This window comes from Cryptomeria japonica, chromosome 9 (assembly GCF_030272615.1).
Source record: "Cryptomeria japonica chromosome 9, Sugi_1.0, whole genome shotgun sequence".
In the NCBI taxonomy this organism is placed as follows: Eukaryota; Viridiplantae; Streptophyta; class Pinopsida; order Cupressales; family Cupressaceae; genus Cryptomeria; species Cryptomeria japonica.
The window spans coordinates 433018554-433028561 of record NC_081413.1 but is presented as its reverse complement, the minus strand read 5'-3'; positions in this window follow the sequence as shown (position 1 = coordinate 433028561).

Here is a 10008-nt window from a genome sequence, read left to right as displayed (position 1 = left end):
AATGTTAGGCACCATATTAATTGAGACCAATTATACTAATAATGTCTTCAATTTTGATCCTTCCATAATATCTAGGGAACTGGCCAATATCACCAACAAATCAACTAAATTGTTCTTGCATCACAGGATCTATTTGATGTTGAAAGTGTCAAAGTCTTCAATCCAATCCCATACATGATTTAGATATGCACCAAACCATTAGTCATCATAGGTGTATTGACTTCTTATTTTCCTTATAACTAGTTGTGACTCTCCTATAAACAATAATTTGACTCTCTTCTTATGTGCAAGTGAGAGACCATGTATCAGGGCCTCGTACTTTTCCATATAATTGGTACGTGTGAAATGAAGTATATAAGTAGCAAAGAATGACTTTCCTATGGGGTTAATCAATTCTACCTCAATATCATATCCTTGTATACTTTTCGATCCATCAAACCATAATTTTTCACTCCCTTCATATTTATCACCTTGGGTTGGATTTGACCTTTTTATAATTTTCTAGAGATGAATAAAATTCTTCTTCTTTCTTAGATTGTTTAGACTAATCAATATTCTTGATGATTTATTTGTGAGGCTATACTTCTGGATGTAGTTGCATAATGCATCATCTTGGGGTCTTCTTGAACTTTTTTATGTATAATATCTTCACTTATTGGGGTTGGTTCACTTGAATCCTTTGCATAAAAATTTCTTCAAAATCTTTTTGAGATAGTTGGATTTTTACCCACGCCAATGCATTTTGGCAAACTGTGCATGTGAAATCTAAGTGTTCCTAGTGGTGTATGTGAAACCATCTAGGGAGAAACAAGATTGAAGTATTTTCCAATCCTCCAAGGTATCTCAAGTTATTCAACATCTTGCCTATGAATTTTCTAAAGTCACCATCTGTAGGATTAAATTCTAGAAGTCCCATGACTAGACTACCTTCTAAATCACTACCATCTTTGTTACCAAATGCCAAAATTTGGTCTAACTTATATACACCTAATTTTGTTGGCATATGTGCATTATATGTTTACATGATGATATTGTGTTGTCATTGATGTCAATATGCTGAAAGAGAGTCGGTAATATGATGAAGAGTGAACCGGTAACATGATGAAGAGTGAACCAGCATATGTGAAAAAATATGAAGTGGTATGCTTGTCCAAGTGAACCGATATGATGTTGTGAACCAGAACCGGTATGTCAGAATGAGAACCAGTATAAGGAATGTTTTGTATCTAGGGTTCATATGGCATGACTACTGGTTGGTAGTCTCAGCTTCAGGGTTTCCGGTTGAAGTGTTTCGAGCCTGTGTGTTTCAACTGATGGAATTGTGTGATGAGGTAGCATTGTAATGGAGATCAGATCATGTTGCCATGTTAGCCTCATGCACGTGAAGGATCTTTCATGAAGGAGATTGATCCTATCTACCTCGAGAATGTGCGAAGTCTCTGCAAACAGTGGAGAATGCGCGATGGGTTATCACCTTCGAGAAGTGGTGAAGAACGAATGATGGAGAATGTCTTGAGATCTGTTCAAGACCATTGTATTCAAATGCAAAGTGTTCAATGGACAGGATTGAACCGACTAAATTTCTCAACCTAAGTGTTTAGGGTTTAGGGTTTATGCTACTGACCTATTTGTCTCCTATAAGGTCGATGTGGTGTCTCATGCTGAGGTTGTTGGCAAATGTTGTGTGAGTATCTATGTGCAGAGATACGTGACTCTTGCCAGACCAATTGAGAGGATTGATACCTGCATAGTGTGTGTACAGAAGGAAGGAACTAAAGTGGATTTGCATTGGCATTGAGTGCTATTACCAGATCATTGTAATACCTGTTGATCTCTAATCACTTCAATAGTTGGAAAATCCCTTAACAGGGTAGCTTTAACCAGCTTGCTGTAAATCCTTTAACAGGGTGACTCAAAGCCATTGAGTTCATAAAATCCTTTAACAAGGTAACCTCTAATAGGGTTTAACCCTTAACCAAGTATTCTTTCCATCCCTTAACCGAGTGATCCCTAACAGGATCGGTTCCTAACAGAACCTATTGTAACAGTCTTTAACCGGACTAGGCTTCTAATAGAGTGGACTTCTAAAGAGTTCAAAATAGCTTGTGGGTATTCATCCCCACCGTGGTTTTTCCCAGTTGGGTTTCCACGTGAAAAATATGTGTGTCATGTGTGATGTTCTTTTTCATGTGATACTTTGTTGTCTTTTGTCAAGTGATGAATCATGTTGATCTAGCAAGTTGTTATATTTTTTATGATAGATTATCTGTTTATGCATAAGGACAAAGTGGAAATGAGGGAGTAGGTTGTATGGAAAGCTAAGAAGATTGACTGATTCATGTCTTTCATAGTTGCACTGTGTTTAACCGATAGTAATCGTGTTTGGACCGGTGTTAGGGATTGCCAGTGGTTTACAGTCTGCAATCAAATTGGTTCAAGAAAATTGTTTGTGCATGTACTGATTCACACCCCCCCCCCTCTCAGTACCAGTTTGGTACTCATTATTCATCATTGAGTTATCAAATTTGGCTTCCACAAATACTATCTTATTCAGAGAATTGAACTATGTTATCATGTGTTCAAGTTTGGGCTTTGCATCTATTTTCATATGATTGTTTAAACCACTCCATGATAGTCACAACTGAGTGAAGCTAGTTCAAAGCCATCCCTTCAAACACTTTGATCATTTATGAGTTAGCAACATTCCTTATAACTCAGGGATATCCATTACATGGATATCAATGTATTCTTGTATTCTTGGGCCTTCCACAAATTGAATATGAACATCCTTTGGCACTCCATTGACTTTCACCTATGATTTATCAACTTGAAAGACCACTCGATTAGCCAAATGCAAAGTTAATTTGAGCTTCTAACAAATTGAATATAGCATCACATGACATGAGACTTCTGAATTTGTCAAGTATTTATGCAAGTTTTCTTCAAAGGTTCATAAACCTAACAAGATTTGGAGTACCTTTGACTAATCCTCAAAGATTGTTGGCACTACCTCAACCACATTGATGGTTGAAGTTTTCCCGTTTTGTGGGGGTAGTAGTTGCATTACCTTTTGGGTGTTTTGGGGACCTAATTAGGGCTCCCCTTTGTGTAGGGAAAATTTGCAGCATGTCATGCATGGAAATGTTTGCCTTTCTATTTTTTAGTTCTCCAGCTTCACTATACTTTTCATGTGATGTAATTGTAATGGGTGAAAAATGGGGTTTCACAAGTTTGTGCATGTAAACAAGGAACTATACCTATTTCTCACACATTAAATTAGAGGAAAGAGTGAACCTACTTGGCTCAATCATAAATTTGATTGAAAAGGACCAAGCATAAAAGAGATTCAGGTCTCCCTTGTTTGAGTTGAAAATGAATTATGGAAAGGTGTAAATTGAATGCAAGATATAGGGCTAAAGGTACAAAATTGACATAAATTAACTTGAAAAAGTAGCTTTAGATTTGATATGTAGACACAAATATAAATCTGGAATAAGGAAGCTGAGAGTAATCTATGTCTGGAATGTGAGCCTAAACGTGCGAGACAAGGATTCTTTAGGTGACTCTATCCTCAAAATGTTGGATACAAAGAACATATATCTTTCTAGGATCAAAATACAATCTAGAATAATCTCCTAAATATTTTTTAAAAATTCATTAGACATAGGTGTATGAGGTGACCTTTTCCTTTGGTTTTTTCTCTTGCAAAAGATGGATTTGATTGTCTTTGTCTACTCTACCCAATCTTGCAATTGTGACTTCTTAACATGTAACCTACACATAGAAGAAGAGAATTGTGTTAGGGGATAGGGTTTTGCCTAGGTCAAACCATAGGTTTGGAATTAACCCTATAATTGAAATTGAAATGAAATAGAAGTGAAAAGCATGCCTTTTGAGGGTAGAAGCTAGATCTGAATTGAAATGCTAAGATTGGAATGTGATACCTTAATGAATCTTTCCTTGAAGCCTTTCTACAAAGGTTAATGTTGTCATGTAAGGATGTATGATGTCTTTATAATGTCTTGATCAGTGATTCCATTTTGAATGCTTGAAATCTAAATACTTGACCTCTCCTTCACTACCTTGATAATGCTTGATTGCTTGCTCACTCGAATTAAATATTAATCTTGAGAAATTGAATTGAAGAGATGTAAGATGGATGGAATTGTCTCAAATGAAGGGGTAAGTATTTCTTTCATACCTCTCCTCATCAAACATGTGTAAATTTTTTAAACTGACCAAAAGGGAATTCCTCCCCATATTTTATGGTCGTCGTCAAGTCCAAAACTAGGACCCTTTATGTGGGACAAGGGCGTCCAAGGATAAGGGCATCTAGGAAATCCTTGTCCAAGGAAAAAGGCATCTAGGATCTCCTTGTCCAAGGACAAGGTCATCTAGGACATCCTTATCTAGTATATTAGGGCTGAGTTTAAGACCACTAAACCAAATGAGCATGAAGAATGAGATTTGAATCTGATGTGAATAGAATCAAATATACTCAAAAGAATTAAATGATAGAATGCTAAAGTTAGGCTTACATGATGATGAAATTATATAGGGATTCCATTTATGATAATACATTTAGCCCACACTTTAGTGAGAGTATGAGCCTACACTCATACTCCTGGTAAATTACAAAATAGCATTGAAAATTTTTCAAGAAGATATTAAAGAAGCAAGAGACACCAATCCCTAAGGGACTTAGGACCTTATCAATCTAATATCGAGACAAAAGAAGAACCACATGAAGAGAAAAGCGAGCATGACTATGCTGGCCTAGTAAGGCTTATGCTTAGAATGTGTCATGTTGAGAAAAAAAATTGAATTGAAAAATCAATAAAAGGCTTAGTTTGCAAACTAGTTTGAATAATTAATTAACACTTCATAGTGTGTGATCAAAGTTTATAGACCAAATCTTGTGGTGTGTGCACAAAGTGTAACAAATAAGAGAGTGTATTTTCCCCACGCTAAAGCGACTGTGCACCTTGCCAAGAGAAATTTATTTAAGGTAACATACATGCATCCAAAAGATAAACATGATACCACAATGATATTCCCAAAGCAAGGACAAATCAAGGTCAATGGAGCACATGACAAAAAGAGAGTGCATAAGGGATCCACTAACTGAGGTTAGTATGTGAATTTGATAAAACATGTATATCAAGTATAATTGTAATGAATTGACATCATCCTCGAAAGGTAGTGGAGCTATGAGAACAATGGAAGAAGATCACATAAGACAAACAACAAAAAGAATTTTTTGGTCAACATGGTAGAGACCAAAAAGAGAAATCTCAATGATTTGCATTGTCCCCAAGTAAACAACACAAGGCACATTTATAACAAGAGCACATGTATGACATAACATAAATACAACATATAGAAGACTTGAGATACAAAGAGAGGAATGCTACAATAGGTTTGGTCACTTTATTACCGTGCACCAACAAAGCAACAAGGGTCATCCAAAGAGATCCTAACATAACACAAAGATATATCAAGCAACACATCAACATGAGTGAAGCACATCTCATGCAAGCAAACACACAAAAGAGAATCCACTACACAAGTGAGGCTAGTCTAGCAAATCATCTACCTCCCAATCTTGGTCAACACCTTTTAAGGATGGTGGAAAAAATGCAAGAAGAACTACAACAATCACTGTAGATGGAGCTACATCAAATTCCAAACAAGGACGATGCTCCAATGATAATTCATATTGTTTGTCACTAGGAGCTAGGATTAATGATTTTGAAAATCTTGAAGATAGCTCATGATTAATCCAAATAGTCTAATACATATCATCTGAATCATTAGTATCTACATTGTTAGAATCAACAATTTTATAATAATAATGATCATCGTCGTCATCATCATCCTCCAAATTAATCACAATAGGATCTTTAATGTGCATATGGAATGAAGCATCAGTTAGACAATTTTAACTTTTGACATGGTTTATTAAGATGAAATTCCTCCCTTGGGCTAGGAAAAGGTTGTAGAAATGGGATAAAGTCAACATTTGACATCTTAGGAGAGGAAGTTATTTGGGAATCAAGCTCATGAGCCTTGGCATGGTGTCTTCTTTGACCCTCTCTCACACTATGATTTCTCTTGGTTTGACTCAAGACTTGTGGAGGTTCAGGATAAATCAACATAAGATTATTTTATTCCCTTGTAGGAGGAGGAATAGAAGAAACCTCACTAGGTTGAGAGATGCAAGATGCTAGGTGATTTCATCTATAAGATGTAGGAGATGGGACCACAACATATATGGGAAGAATAGAATGTGTAGGAAGAATTTCAGGTCCAAGATGAGGAGTGCCCATATGTGAAGGAAACTTAGGTTTACTTAAGGCTGATATCCTTTCATGTTTGAATTGTTTATAAGATAAGAAAAAAAAATCTTCTTGGAGTTTCAAAGGTTCGGGTTTTTGAGGCCAAAAATATTCTAGGTTGAAGTTTTCATGTCTTTATAAGGGCTTATAAATCCTATTATTCATCATAATAATACACCCATAATGAGGGAACTTTAAATATTTACAAATGGTAGAAGGAATAATTTTCATAGAATGGAGCCAAGGATGCCCCAACTTCACACGAAACTGGTACATCTAAGCACTTAGTGCCAACCTCAATGGGATGAGTGATGGAACCTATAGTGGGACAAATAAATCCATCATGCACCTTAATCATAACATCAACTTTATCATAAGTATCTTGATAAATTGTTGAGTATAGAGATGCTCTTAATTTTTAACATTCGCCATCCATACTGGATCAATGAGCACTCCTCATGAGAGATTTCCTTTAATTTTTTTAATAATTTATAATGGTCCATCAGATGCATCAATGGTCTTTCTTGAGTCAAAGGTAATGCAAGGTTCAGATTTATATTTGTATTGCTCAATAAGGTTCATAATATTGGTGGCCTGCACACACATATCATAAAGATCTATATTGGTTGAAGATTTAGTCTCAACGAAATTGGTAGAATGAGAAGGTAAAGGATTGGTAAAGATTTGCAATTTTTTATTAGGAGGTTCTATAAATTTATTTCCTTTATCATTCACGCCCTCCATAGTTATATTGTTGGAATCAAAAAGGTCTTTTTAACCTATAACACTTCTTAATATCTTGCCCAGGTTGACGATGGTATTAGCAAAATGATTTAGGATCAAAGGCAAATGGAAATGGCTTAGAGGTATCTATGGGTTTGATGGAAGGAAGCTCCATCACATTAGCATTAATTATTCTTTGCATGATACTATGCAATCATTTGAAAGAGGGGTAAAATTACAACATGTCAAGATTGATAATAAAGGAGCCACACCTAAATTTGTAGCTGCCACTTGTGTATCAATTTGATTGGAAGAATTTTTATTGATCTTGACAAAATTCTTAATTTAGTTTTGAAAATTTTGAAATGATTGATGTTGAGTACCTTCATTCTTATCAACGAAAGTCATTGATGAAGAGTATTCAAATTGACTCACTTGAAGATAATAATTATGAATCACTATGCATAAATGTGTATAAGATGTAAAATAAGAAAATAGAAGCTTATCTCTAATATCTTTTTTCAAATTATGAAAGAAAATTATTTGAACATCACCATTGGGCATATCATAAGAAATTTGTGAATGCAATTGTTTATTTAAATCCTTTCTTACAATGCATCAAATTAGTTAAAGTAATTTGAGGACCAATATTATTTTGAAAATGTTGTACAAAAATGTTAGACAATTGATGAAAAGAATGGATTGATCTAGGAGGCAAGGAACAATACCATTGCAAATCCTTATCTATAAATGTGTGGGTGAATACTTTTGTCATGAGTCTATTGTTATGGGAGAAATCAATACACAATGTTTGAAATATTTTAAATGAGTATGGAGCTCACCTTTTCCTTTTTATAACTCTGAATAAGGAACTTCCATGTATTATGGGACAAGAGCACAGACAATGTCATCGATAAGTGGGCTACCCATGTTTATGGTAGGGAAATTGAATTTGGATTGGGTTAAGGATGAGACACTTTTACCTAGATTATTTATTGTGGCTTCGGTGGATGAGTTGGAATTGGACAAGTTGGATTATGATGGAGGTAATGTTAGAATAGATTGGTGGAGCTTGAGAATAGGAAGGTGGAACATTATGGTAGGTGGGTATGGGAGATGGTTGTGACACAAATGTAAGACTAGTGGAAGGGGGTATATAGAATTATTGATTGATAGAGTTTCCCCCATTACTAACATGTGTAGGATTAACATTTTGTGTATAATTAGTCATGATGGAAGATGTATTTGTAGGCACATTAGGCACAAATGTAGGTATAGGAATTGAATTCTCTTCTTTATAGAGAATTGGAAATACCAAGAGCTTCAACACAACTTTTCATTGGCATAGCATTAGAGTCTAGAATATGAGAAATTCCACACAACACTTCCATACTATTTTCATCACTTTGAATCATTTTTGTCAAGCCTTCAATCATGGGGATCGCCTAACTATTCGAGTATTCTTGACCCATCCATTGTTGAAGCCTATCCAACTCATGGTCAACATTCCCCAATTAGTCAATTGTTACTCATGTTAAGGAGTCATCCTTATTATGAGAAGTACAAGGGGAATGTATCTCCATAATGTTAGGTATATCTTATGTAGGAATAGAGGATTCACCCAAGTTCCCATATATTAGGTTATTCAACCCAGGCTCACACCCCTTAGTATTTAAATTTCAAGAAGCCATTCATTTATAACTTCTTCTCACTAGGATACTATATGTGAGAGAGGGTAATTAAACTCATGCACAAAGAGGGAAAATATAAATGATTGGATTTGTATTGACAATACCTCTCATAAAATTGATTATGCAAGGAGAAAATATGATTAAACAATACAATTTCCCAATAGAACAATTCATTAATTCACCAATTCGATAAAATGAATGATATATTTGAACAATTAATTCCTCTAAATTTAAAAATAATATGCAATAACAATTAGATCTGAGCATACAAATTAGAAATTATGCAGCCCACAAGAAAATTACACTAAAATAAATTAGGTTTTTTGTGAATTCAACTTCTAAATTAATGTATTTTAAGTTAAAAAAATATGTATTAAAAAAATATTGCAAATGTGATTTAATTAAAGGCATACAAATAGAATCTAAAAAAATAAAATTAGAAATAATGCAAGTACTATGTCAGGTTCACCAAAATGTAATGGGTGAAAAATGGGGGTTCACAAGTTTATGCATGTAAACAAGGAGCTAGACCTATTTCTCACACATTACATTAAAGGAGAGGGTGAACCTACTTGGATCAATCATGAATATGATTGAAAAAGATTGAGCAACACATGAGAGATCTGGGTCTCCTTTGTTTGAGTTGAAAATGAACTTCAGAAAGGTGTAAATTGAATGAAAGATCTAAGGTTAAAGGTTAACAATTGAGATAAATTAACATGAACTAGTAGTTTAAGATTTGATATGCAAACACTAATATATATCTAGAGTAAGGAAACTGAGAGGAACGTGTATTTGGAATCTAAGCCTGAAAGTGTAGGACAATGATGCTTTGGGAAACCTTTTCCTTGAAATGCCTAATGCAAACAACAAATATATTTTTTGGTTCAGAATATAATTTAGAATGATCTTCTAAATATTTATTAGAAATTTGTTATACATAGGTGTGTGGGGTAACCTTGTCCTCTGCTTTTAGCTCTTGCAAAAGCTAGATCTAATTATCCTTGTCTACTCTTCCCAATTATGCAATTGTAGCCTTTGAACTTCTAACCTAAACATAGAAGAAGAGAAATTGTGTTGGGGATAGGGGTTTGCCTAAGTAAAACCTAAATTTAAATGAAATGGAAATGCAAAGTGTGCATTTTAAGGGCAGAGGCTAGATGTGAATTAAAATTTTGAAATTGAAATGTGGTACCTTGATGAATCTTGCCTTGAAGTCTTTATGTAAAGGTTGGTGTTGTCATGTAAGGATGTAG